The sequence below is a fragment of the Miscanthus floridulus genome, chromosome 4, assembly GCF_019320115.1.
Source record: "Miscanthus floridulus cultivar M001 chromosome 4, ASM1932011v1, whole genome shotgun sequence".
In the NCBI taxonomy this organism is placed as follows: domain Eukaryota; kingdom Viridiplantae; phylum Streptophyta; class Magnoliopsida; order Poales; family Poaceae; genus Miscanthus; species Miscanthus floridulus.
This window is the reverse complement of record NC_089583.1, coordinates 118899331-118909220: the sequence shown is the minus strand read 5'-3', so window position 1 is coordinate 118909220 and position 9890 is coordinate 118899331. Positions and strand designations below refer to the sequence as shown.

At 42.3% G+C, this 9890-nt stretch overlaps 1 pseudogene; it reads left to right on the top strand.

The window, feature by feature from the left end:
• Nucleotides 1-305: 305 nt before the first annotated feature.
• Nucleotides 306-8888, top strand: LOC136552857 (condensin-1 complex subunit CAP-D2-like; annotated as a pseudogene).
• Nucleotides 8889-9890: the final 1002 nt, after the last annotated feature.

Here is a 9890-nt window from a genome sequence, read left to right as displayed (position 1 = left end):
TAAATGTGAACAATTTAACACAGCTTTTGATAGGACTTGGAAACGCGAATATTTTGATTATTCGATCGACCTAACAGTTGGTTTTACTCAACAGTCAACATGAGCTCATTTATATCTAAAAAAACAGTCTGTTTCTCAAGAAAAAAAACCTAAAAAAACAGTCAACACAAGGTCACGAGCTGCCCCGCCTATTCAACGGGGCCACCTTCACACGTGACGCGTGGGCCCTCGCTGTCATACAGTCGGGACAACCTCACGAAATCTCACGGCTCCCGCTCTCGATTTCGAAACACACGTCACTCTTCCCCTCCCATTCCCCATTCCCCGTTCCCCATCCCAAAACCAAACCCCTCCGCCTCCCCCTCCTCCGCTCGCCGGCGTCTGCCCGCGGCGAAATGGCCCCGCCGTTCGTGTTCCCGTCGAGCCTGCGGGATCTGGAGCGGGACACCGACGGCGACGGCAACGAGGAGCCCTCGCTCCGGCCGCAGAATCCCATCGCCGTCGCCACCCTCCGCGCCGCCGACCTCGAGGAGTTCGTAAAGGGTACGTGCCGCCATCTCCCAGCCGCCGCTGGGTTTGTTGTTTGGTCGGTTTGTACTAGTCGTTAAGAATTCCTAGTTTTGGATTCAGATTTTGATCGTCGCTTGCTTAAAATTCACTAGAATAGGGTTTTGTTGGACAGTAGTGCTAGTCGGGGCTTCTGATTTGGATGTACTCTGTAGCTGGCAACCTGGCATCCCTATTTTTTTCTCAAGCAATTCGGTGCGTGCATGTAAATAATTGAGTTTGCAGACAAATGCTCGCGGTCGCTTCCACAGAAGCGTTTGAGCTTGCTTGCAACCAATTTGAAACCGGTGGTCTTGCAGTTGCTTTAGTATCTTACCGCACTAAAATTGTCTGGGGTTAAGAAACTTGATCTGATTTCAGAAAAGGTGGGTGCGAGCAGCTAACATAGTAAATCATAGAAAAATCATAAAATGAAAAATCTAATTTTATTGGACTCCACATGAGTAGATCTACACAGTGAATATATAATACGGTATGCTTTAGTACAATTTTTTTTTTGTAGCTTTAGATTAATTGGAAAATTCAATTTTGTCTGTAATTAATTAGAATTTATCTATAACTAAGTTATACATAGTCCAATGAGTACGAAATTTTTACTATAGTTCAAGCATACAATAATTAGCGTACCATAAAAATTTCACCACAATTGGACCATAGAAGCTGCAGCTATGAATTATTCCAATTAATTACAGACAAAATTAGATTTTCCAATTAATCTAAGGCTACAGTAAAAATTTTGTACTAAAGTATACCGTATTATATATTCACTATGTAGATCTACTCATGTGGAGTCCAATAAAATTAGATTTTTCATTTTATGATTTTTCAAAAATTCACCGAAAATAAATAAAAAAAAAGGAAATTCAAAACCACGGGAACTGTAGCAATATTATAAGTTTTGCCTCAGCGGCCCTACATAACCCTGCTATTTTAATTATTCATAAATCTTTATTCTCCATTGTCGTCTCTGTAATATTAGCAATTGCTGTTTCGTCAAAACAAAATATTAGCAATTGCTTGATGGGAATAGACCTTCCCCCTTAATTTTCATGCTATAGTCTTACTATTGACAATGTTGGCTGTTCTAACCTGTGGCAACGCTGCAATTAGAAAGTTATTATTAAAAAAAATATAGAGATCTAGCTAGTTTCGGTGCTTTATTTTTTTGAATGAAAGATCTTGTTAAGTGAACTGACTATTTTTCTTATTCTGATTCAAACTGAAGGTGCATCATTTGATCTTTCTGATAAGGAGCTCTTCTGCATCGAGGAACAGGAGGTGTTCGATGCCATCTATTCTATTGTTCGTGATTTCAATTGCTTACCACCAGCCCTTAAGTTTAACATCGTTGAGACCTTGCGCTCCAACCTCAGTGTCCTTCTACCCAACATAGACTCACTTTCCCGGGCATCCATGTCATCCCCTTCTGATACTACCCCAATCAATGATCGCATTGCCTCACACCACAATGCCCTCAAGATCTACTCCTTCTTTCTCATTTCTATTGTTCTCACGGAGGAATCTGCTGCTGAAACCGGCACAGGGGCTAAGGTGACTTTTGTGCAGAAGATACAATTATTCAGATTATCTATGCTCTTGTTTTTTGAGTTGACTTTATTTTTTTCATGAGAACTCAGGTGACAGCGCACTGGTCGAAAGAAGAATCATGTATATGCTTGGAATTGGGAAGCACAAAGGGGTAGGATCATTAGTCTAGTTGCTAATTCTCTTGAAGCTGACCTTTCGCTACTTTTTGGTCCTGGAGGAACTGATGAACGATATCTCTCTTTCGTTTCAAAGTAAGTTCTGGAAACTGACTACAGTACTTTCCAGTAACCCACTTTTTTTTGCAATGACATCACTTTCATAATATGTAGGTGTACTTTTGTCCTCTGTGAAAATCAAAATGTGTTAAAAGATGAGGATACAAGAAATGGCCTGTGCCGGATAATTGGAGCAATTGCCACGAAGCATCAGAGAATTTCTCAAATCAGTGCATCTGTCTCGCATCTGATCCACAAATTTGATTTCACTGTTCCTCATCTTGCAGAAGCAGTTGCTTCCGCAGAGAAAAAGTTTGGTGACGGAAGCCTCGCAATTTCCCTGGTTAGGGAAATAGGCCGGGCTGACCCAAAAGAATACGCAAGAGATAGTGTTGGTGCTGATAATGTTGGGAGATTCCTTGTAGAACTTGCAGACCGTTTGCCAAAGCTTATGTCAACCAACATCGGTGTTCTGATACCTCACTTTGGTGGTGAGTCATATAAGATCAGAAATGCTCTTGTTGGAGTTCTGGGAAAGCTGGCTGCAAATGCTTTCAAGGATGTTGAGGGTGATAGCAATGCTCGGCTTCGAAGTAAGCAGGCTATGCTAGAGATTTTGATTGAGCGCTGTAGGGATGTGTCAGCATACACAAGGAGTCGTGTGCTTCAGGTGTGGTCTGAGCTTTGTGAAGAAAATTCTATCTCAATTGGCCTGTGGAATGAAGTGGCTTCAGTTGCTTCAGGGAGACTGGAGGACAAAAGTGCTATTGTGAGAAAATCAGCACTACAGCTTCTCATTACAATGCTGCAACACAACCCTTTTGGGCCTCAGTTAAGGACTACAACCTTTGAGGCAACTCTAGAAAAGTACAAGGAAAAATTACAAGGAATGGAGCCTTCAAATCCAGACAAAGATGAGGTTGCAAACGATTGTTCGCCTGGTGAAGTGATCGTGGGGCAAGATGAAAGTATCAGTGATAGCTGTTTAGCATCAAGTCAGGATCAGAATGATCGTGATGCTACGATTGTGGATATAACAAATTTGGAACAAATAAGAGCTTTAGTTGCATCACTTGAAGGCTGGTCTGCGGTTTTCAAAGTGTATAACTTCGTTAATGCCAATTCTTGTTCAGTTGTTGGCATCATCCTCAGCTACTGATGTTGAGAACACGATCCTTTTACTGATGAGATGCAGACAATTTCAGATCGAAGGATCAGAAGCAGCACTCAGGAAAATGTTACCTCTGGTAATATCCCAAAAACTCTCTTTGGTTTTTGTGCTTGTTATGTATTTGTTAATATTCCTTGATCATTCGCATTTTTCAGGTATTTTCTCAGGATAAGTCAATATATGAAGCGGTGGAGAGTGCATTCATTACTTTATACACAAGGAAAAGCCCAACAGAAACGGCGAAACGTTTGTTAGACCTTGCCATTGATTGTAGCATTGGTGACCTTGCTGCTCTCGAGAGCTTAGTTAGTTCCTTAGTTTCAAAAGCAGAAATTTCATCCAGCACGGTGCGCCCTTCTTTCCCTATCAAATTTGCTTTGGCTACCACTTTGAAGTGTGATTATTTGTTAGTTCCAGCTAAAGTAACTGAGCAGTTTGGTGATTAAAATATAATTCAGTTGTAAAGAAAAAATAAATGTGGCGACACATTTGAAACTGACTGAGCACCAGAGTTTTTCAGATTGGAGCAATTAAGATGCTTGCTTCTTCAAGATCCTAATTATTGACCTCTATAAATATGAATTGGAATTACAGAAGGAATTGGAATTTTTCCATGTCTACTGATTTGTTGTCTTTCTTTCTTCGATTACTGTAGTCATATATAGCTTAGCTTCCCAAATATAACCATTTTTGTTGGATTATATTACTTCAGTTCAATGATATCTTATGTTGCTTCTGAGGATATTTTCTGTGACCTGTCGCTTCTTGCAGGTATCAGCACTGTGGGACTATTTTTGCTTTAACATAAACGGAGTGAGACCAGTGCAAAGCCGTGGAGCTCTATCAATTCTTTGTATGGCTGCTAAGTCGTCTCCCAGCATTCTGGGTACTCACTTGCAAGATATTATTGACATTGGGTTTGGACGCTGGGCTAAGGAGGAGCCTCTGCTTGCTAGAACTGCATGTCTTGCTTTGCAGAGATTATCAGATGAAGACAAGGGCAAACTGATAAATACTAATAGTAGAGTATTTGCTGCATTGCAAGGTTTGGTAACAAGCTTCTCAATTCCTGAGAAAATATGGTATGGAGCTGCAGATAAAGCTATAAGCACCATCTATACCCTACACCCTGCACCTGAAATTTTTGCTACCGAGACTGCAAAGAAGTCCCTCAGTTCTGTATTCAGTGTTTTAGGAACCGAGGATGTGTCAAATGGAGATGAAACTGAGAATGATGCCTCTCTGTCATCAGTATCACCTTCAAAGCTGGGTAGATTTCTTTTTGTTATTAGCCATATAGCACTAAATCATTTGGTGTACATTGAGAATTCCGTTAGGAAAATTCAGAAACAGATACGGAAGAATGAAAAATCTCAGTCCACCACTGAGGATCTCCAGTCTGACGTGTCTAAAAGTTCAGAGGTAATTCTGGCTTGACTGCTAAATCTCTGTCCTTTCTGAACTTGTCACTTTTTCACTTGTCATTGTTTCAGTTAAGTTCAGGTTGTGCTTTATTGTGTAACAGGCACAAGGCATAAATGCCGAACTGGGACTTGGTGCAACCATAGATATTGCAATCGAGTCCCTTGCTGAAAGAGCAGAAAAGGAAATTGTTTGCTGTTCTTCTGAAAAGAATCTCATAGGACATTGTGGGCCATTTCTCTCAAAACTCTGCAGGAATCTTACATTGCTGCAAAAGGTTTATAGTCTACTGGGCTTCTTGTATTTCATTTAAACATTTTTTTCTTGTTACTATCTACAGTTACTAATTTCTTCTCTTTTGAATCTAGTTCCCAGACCTACAAGCTTCTGCAATGCTTGCTCTTTGCAGGCTAATGATCATCAATGCAGAGTTCTGGTAAGTATTTTTCTTTCTTTCGCATGACTCTAGTTGCTCATTATTGTGGACCGATGAGCATTTCATGAAAGCACTCCCTCACATTAAATACTCAACTTTCAGCGAAGCAAATCTTCAAATCTTGTTTACTGTTGCTGAAAGTGCACCTTCTGAAATTGTCCGATCCAATTGCACCATAGCGCTTGGCGATTTAGCAGTTCGCTTCCCAAACCTCTTAGAACCTTGGACAGAGTATATATATGCCCGGTTACGTGATCCTTCAGTGCCAGTGAGGAAGAACGCTGTGCTGGTCATTTCTCATCTTATATTGAATGATATGATGAAGGTCTCTCTCTCTCTCTGCTCCTCTCCTTCCCACCATTCTGTTATTTTTCAGTCACTTTGAAAATCTTTTGTAGGTTAAAGGGTATATAAATGAAATGACTGTAAGAATAGAAGATGAAGATGAGAGGATATCAAGCCTGGCAAAACTCTTCTTTCATGAGTTGTCAAAAAAAGGTATGGAAACATGTGTCAGAAACATTGGTTGACTAACTTGAATACTAGAGTTTCACTTCTATCTAACAAATTTGCTTCTTTTTTATTGGTGGCCTCTGAAGGAAGCAACCCAATTTATAATCTTCTTCCGGATATCTTGGGTAGACTGTGCAATCAACACCTGAAAGAAGAAACCTTTTGCAATATTATGCAGTTCTTAATTAATTCAATTAAGAAGGTATAATGTTTAATGCTTCACTTGTTTGCATGCTGTTAGCATACTCTACATTACTTGTTAGTAACTATATACTGTTGCAATTGTGATCCCAGGACAAACAAATGGAAGCTCTTGTGGATAAGCTGTGCAATAGGTTTGCTGGAGTAAATGGTACTATGCTTATGCCTTCAATAGGATAAATAGTGCCCCATCTGTTTGCTAGTACTTGTCACATTTGACCAGCATGCATACTAAGGAAGTCATGATTTGCATAAAGTTGGTTTGATACCTAGCTAAGTGGGTGCTTGTACCTAATGTTAATAAGGTACTTAGGGAAAGAGCCTGCCTCAGTGTTGAGGAAGTGGCAATTTATTGTGAACAAAAAGGTGGTAAGAGTAAGAAATTTGCAACAGCATAGGAGAGAAACATTACTGCATTATATGAAATAGAAAGGAGAGAGCATTGCGCATATAAGAAATAAGATGAGATCAAGTTGCTCTTTTTTGACACTCTAGCACCTGTGATTGATGTCTACATTTTAGCTATATTAAAAGTTAACACTCATTTCTTTGTTTCAGTCATTTAATTCTTTGTTTTCTCAAGACAATTGTGCTGTAAGACATGCATTTTAACATTTCTCAGACGCTTGACTCTTTCTTTGCATGTGTTTCAGATGTCAGACAGTGGGAGTATATCTCTTATTGCCTTTCTCAGCTAACCTTCACTGAAAAGGGCGTGAAAAAACTCATTGATAATTTTAAGATGTTTGAGCATGCATTGTCTGAAGATTCTGTTATGAACCACTTCAGAAGCGTAATATCAAAGGTTGGTAGCATAGCCTTGATGTTTGTGTAGGCTTCAGTTTGGTTTAATAAAGCATCACTAAATTTATGAACAATCCTTTTTTTTCACTTACTTATCTATGGTGATTCCACCAATCAGTGCAAGAAGTTTGCGAAACCTGAGCTAAAAGTTTGCATTGAGGAATTTGAGGAGAAACTTAGCAAGGTTCATCAGGAAAAGAAAGAACAGGAGGAAACAACAAAAAATGCTGAGGCACACAGACAGAGAATTGGCTCGCTTGATGAATTTCTGGCTACTAAGGAAGTTAGTCAGAACAGTGGGAATTCTGCTGAAGGTAAGTAGAAGAGTTTTCATTTCCTCCTGATGCTCCTTATCCTCTTTGCTACATAACTGCTAAAGTCGACTATGTGATGCTATATAGCTGTTTATGTTCTGTGCATTAGATGGCAGTATCTGTTTCTCTCGCACAGATGGTCTGACCTGTCTATTTATGTGTCCGTGGCAGAAGAAACTAGCGAGGTAGTTGATCCTTCGGTGGATAGCAGCACTGAACATATGGAGAACATGCCAGAATGCAGTGACCATACTAGTACAGAGAATTTTCAGACATCACCCCCAGTTACAGAATCAGGTGGCGCTGGAGAGATCGAATCAACACAACCTGTTCGCAAAGGTGACTCATGATTCCAGCTTTGATATCCAGTTATCCACACAACACGAACACATCAAGTTTCTTAAGGAACTCATCTTTCATGTATCACGCAGGCGTGTCACGGTCAAGGGCAAAGAAAACCAGAGATCCCGTTTCAGATCCTTTGGTGGATAGGAGCACCGAATATAAGGAGAACACGCTAGAACACAGTGCGGATACTAGTACGGAGAATTCTCAGACATCAGCCCCACTTACAGAATCAGGTGACGCTGGAGAGGTTCAATCAACACAACCTGTTCGCAAAGGTGGCTCATGATTCTAGCTTTGATATCCACACAACATGAACACATCAAGTTTCTTAAGGAACTCATCTTTCATGTATCATGCAGGCGTGTCACGGTCAAGGGCAAAGAAAACCAGAGATCCCGTTGCAGATCCTTTGGTGGATAGCAGCACCGAATATAAGGAGAACACGCCAGAACACAGTGCAAATACTAGTACAGAGAATTCTCAGACATCACCCCCACTTACAGGATCAGAAGGTGGCGGTGAAGAGATTCAATCCACACAACCTGTTCGCAAAGGTGACTCACGATTCCAGCTCTGTTATCCACACATCAAGTTTCTTAATGAACTCATGTTTCATGTATTATGCAGGCATGTCACGGTCAAGGCCAAAGAAAACCAGAGATCCCGTTGTAGAGGACTCAGCAGACAGTGGTCCAGTTAGACGCGCCACTCGCTCAACCAGAAGGTACGTGTACTTATCCTTCTGCTCACAAGTGCTACTTCATTTCACTATCGATGATTGAAGGACCGCAGGCTATTGCTTTGTGCACACGACATGCCATTCTATTCTAGTCATGTTCGATTTGTACCCATCACTTGGTAAAGCAAATTGGTGAACTGTGCAGACAAGGAAGGTGATGATGCAGCAGTGCTCCCACCAAGCGGCAACTCCATTTATAGCATGCCATTCAGTGACGATCTCGCCTTGAGATCCCGGAATTCTGGACCACAGTGGTGCGCTTGACGATTCCTTAACCTGGACGTTTGAAAGCCACGATGGGCTGTATCCTTTTAGCATGATGCGTGTCTTTCTAATTTAGCTCGCTGAATCCCGAGCAGACAATAATTGTCTCCCGTGAAACTGTCTAGGGGAGTCTGTTAACTGCTCCTTGTAAGTTGTAAGGACCACTTATTTGGTTGTTGCAGTAGCTCGGCTTTGAAATGGATTGTCTACTAGTAGCACGACATGCTTCCGAGGGATTTGATGTATGTATATCTGGCTTGATCTTTCAGGCCTGGTGCTATGATATTTTTCAACATGTTGTTCTTATCAATCCAGATTCGAGGCTCGGCTCATGTCCAGCTTTTCAGTATGGCCACAAAATTCCATCTCTATCTCTGTTGTTTTTTTTTTTTTTGACAACATCTCTGCTGGTGTTTGAGTCCACACCGTAGCAATAATGGATCTACGGTAAGTGCCGAAAACGATTGTGCAAATCCGTCAGCTGACTAAGACGACAATCGATCGGAAGCCGGAACTGTTCTCAACGTCGACACGTCGTCACAGTCACCCCATCAGGAAAGCCGGATTCTGGATAGGAAGAGAATCCAGGAATGCAAAGCTGTAAAGCTGTTAATCTCCCGGGTGGGACCACCCTGACGCCGACTGGCCGGAGGAGGAGCATCCACGGCCACGACCATTGCCCCGCCTCCGAGAAAGCAGGATCGGAAGGGTCGGGCGGGCCACTTGCACCTTGCGGAGCGATCCTTTTCGCCTCCTGGATCACCGCTCCTACCCACCCGCAGACGCGCCTCCGCCTCCAAGAATTTGATTGCGCGCGAGCGGGCACACGGCACGACTCGGCCCGCCGCGACGGCGACGGCGACCCCCGGCTGCTGGCTGCCGTGTGCCCTGCTCCTCCCCCGCCGCGCGTTCCCCCGGCTCGTCTGCCACCACTGGTTTTCTTGCGGCAGGCGATTTTTCCCCCTTCCCTCTTTTCTGAGTTCGGTGACTAAGTTGTAGCCTGTTGGTTGGTTGGTTCTGGCCGGTACTGATTTATCGTGAAAGGAAAACACCGTTGCTTGATTGATAAACCCTTCAAGCTGTATTGTGCAGGCGAGTGAGTAGGTCAGCGCGGAAATTCGAGCGACGGGAGCGTGTTCGGCGAGGCGGCCTGCGTGGTTTTCCTGCTACGAGACGGTTTTAGCGTCAGAAAACTTATCCGTAGATCGTTCACCGTTGCAGAACACGATGTACTGTAAACGTTCGAGTTTGCCGCGTGGTCGTCATGCACTCATGTAGTCTGAATCTTTTTTTTATTAAATAAAAAAAGAGTTTATGTGGCCTGAATCTCACTCTCAGTGGCGACGCA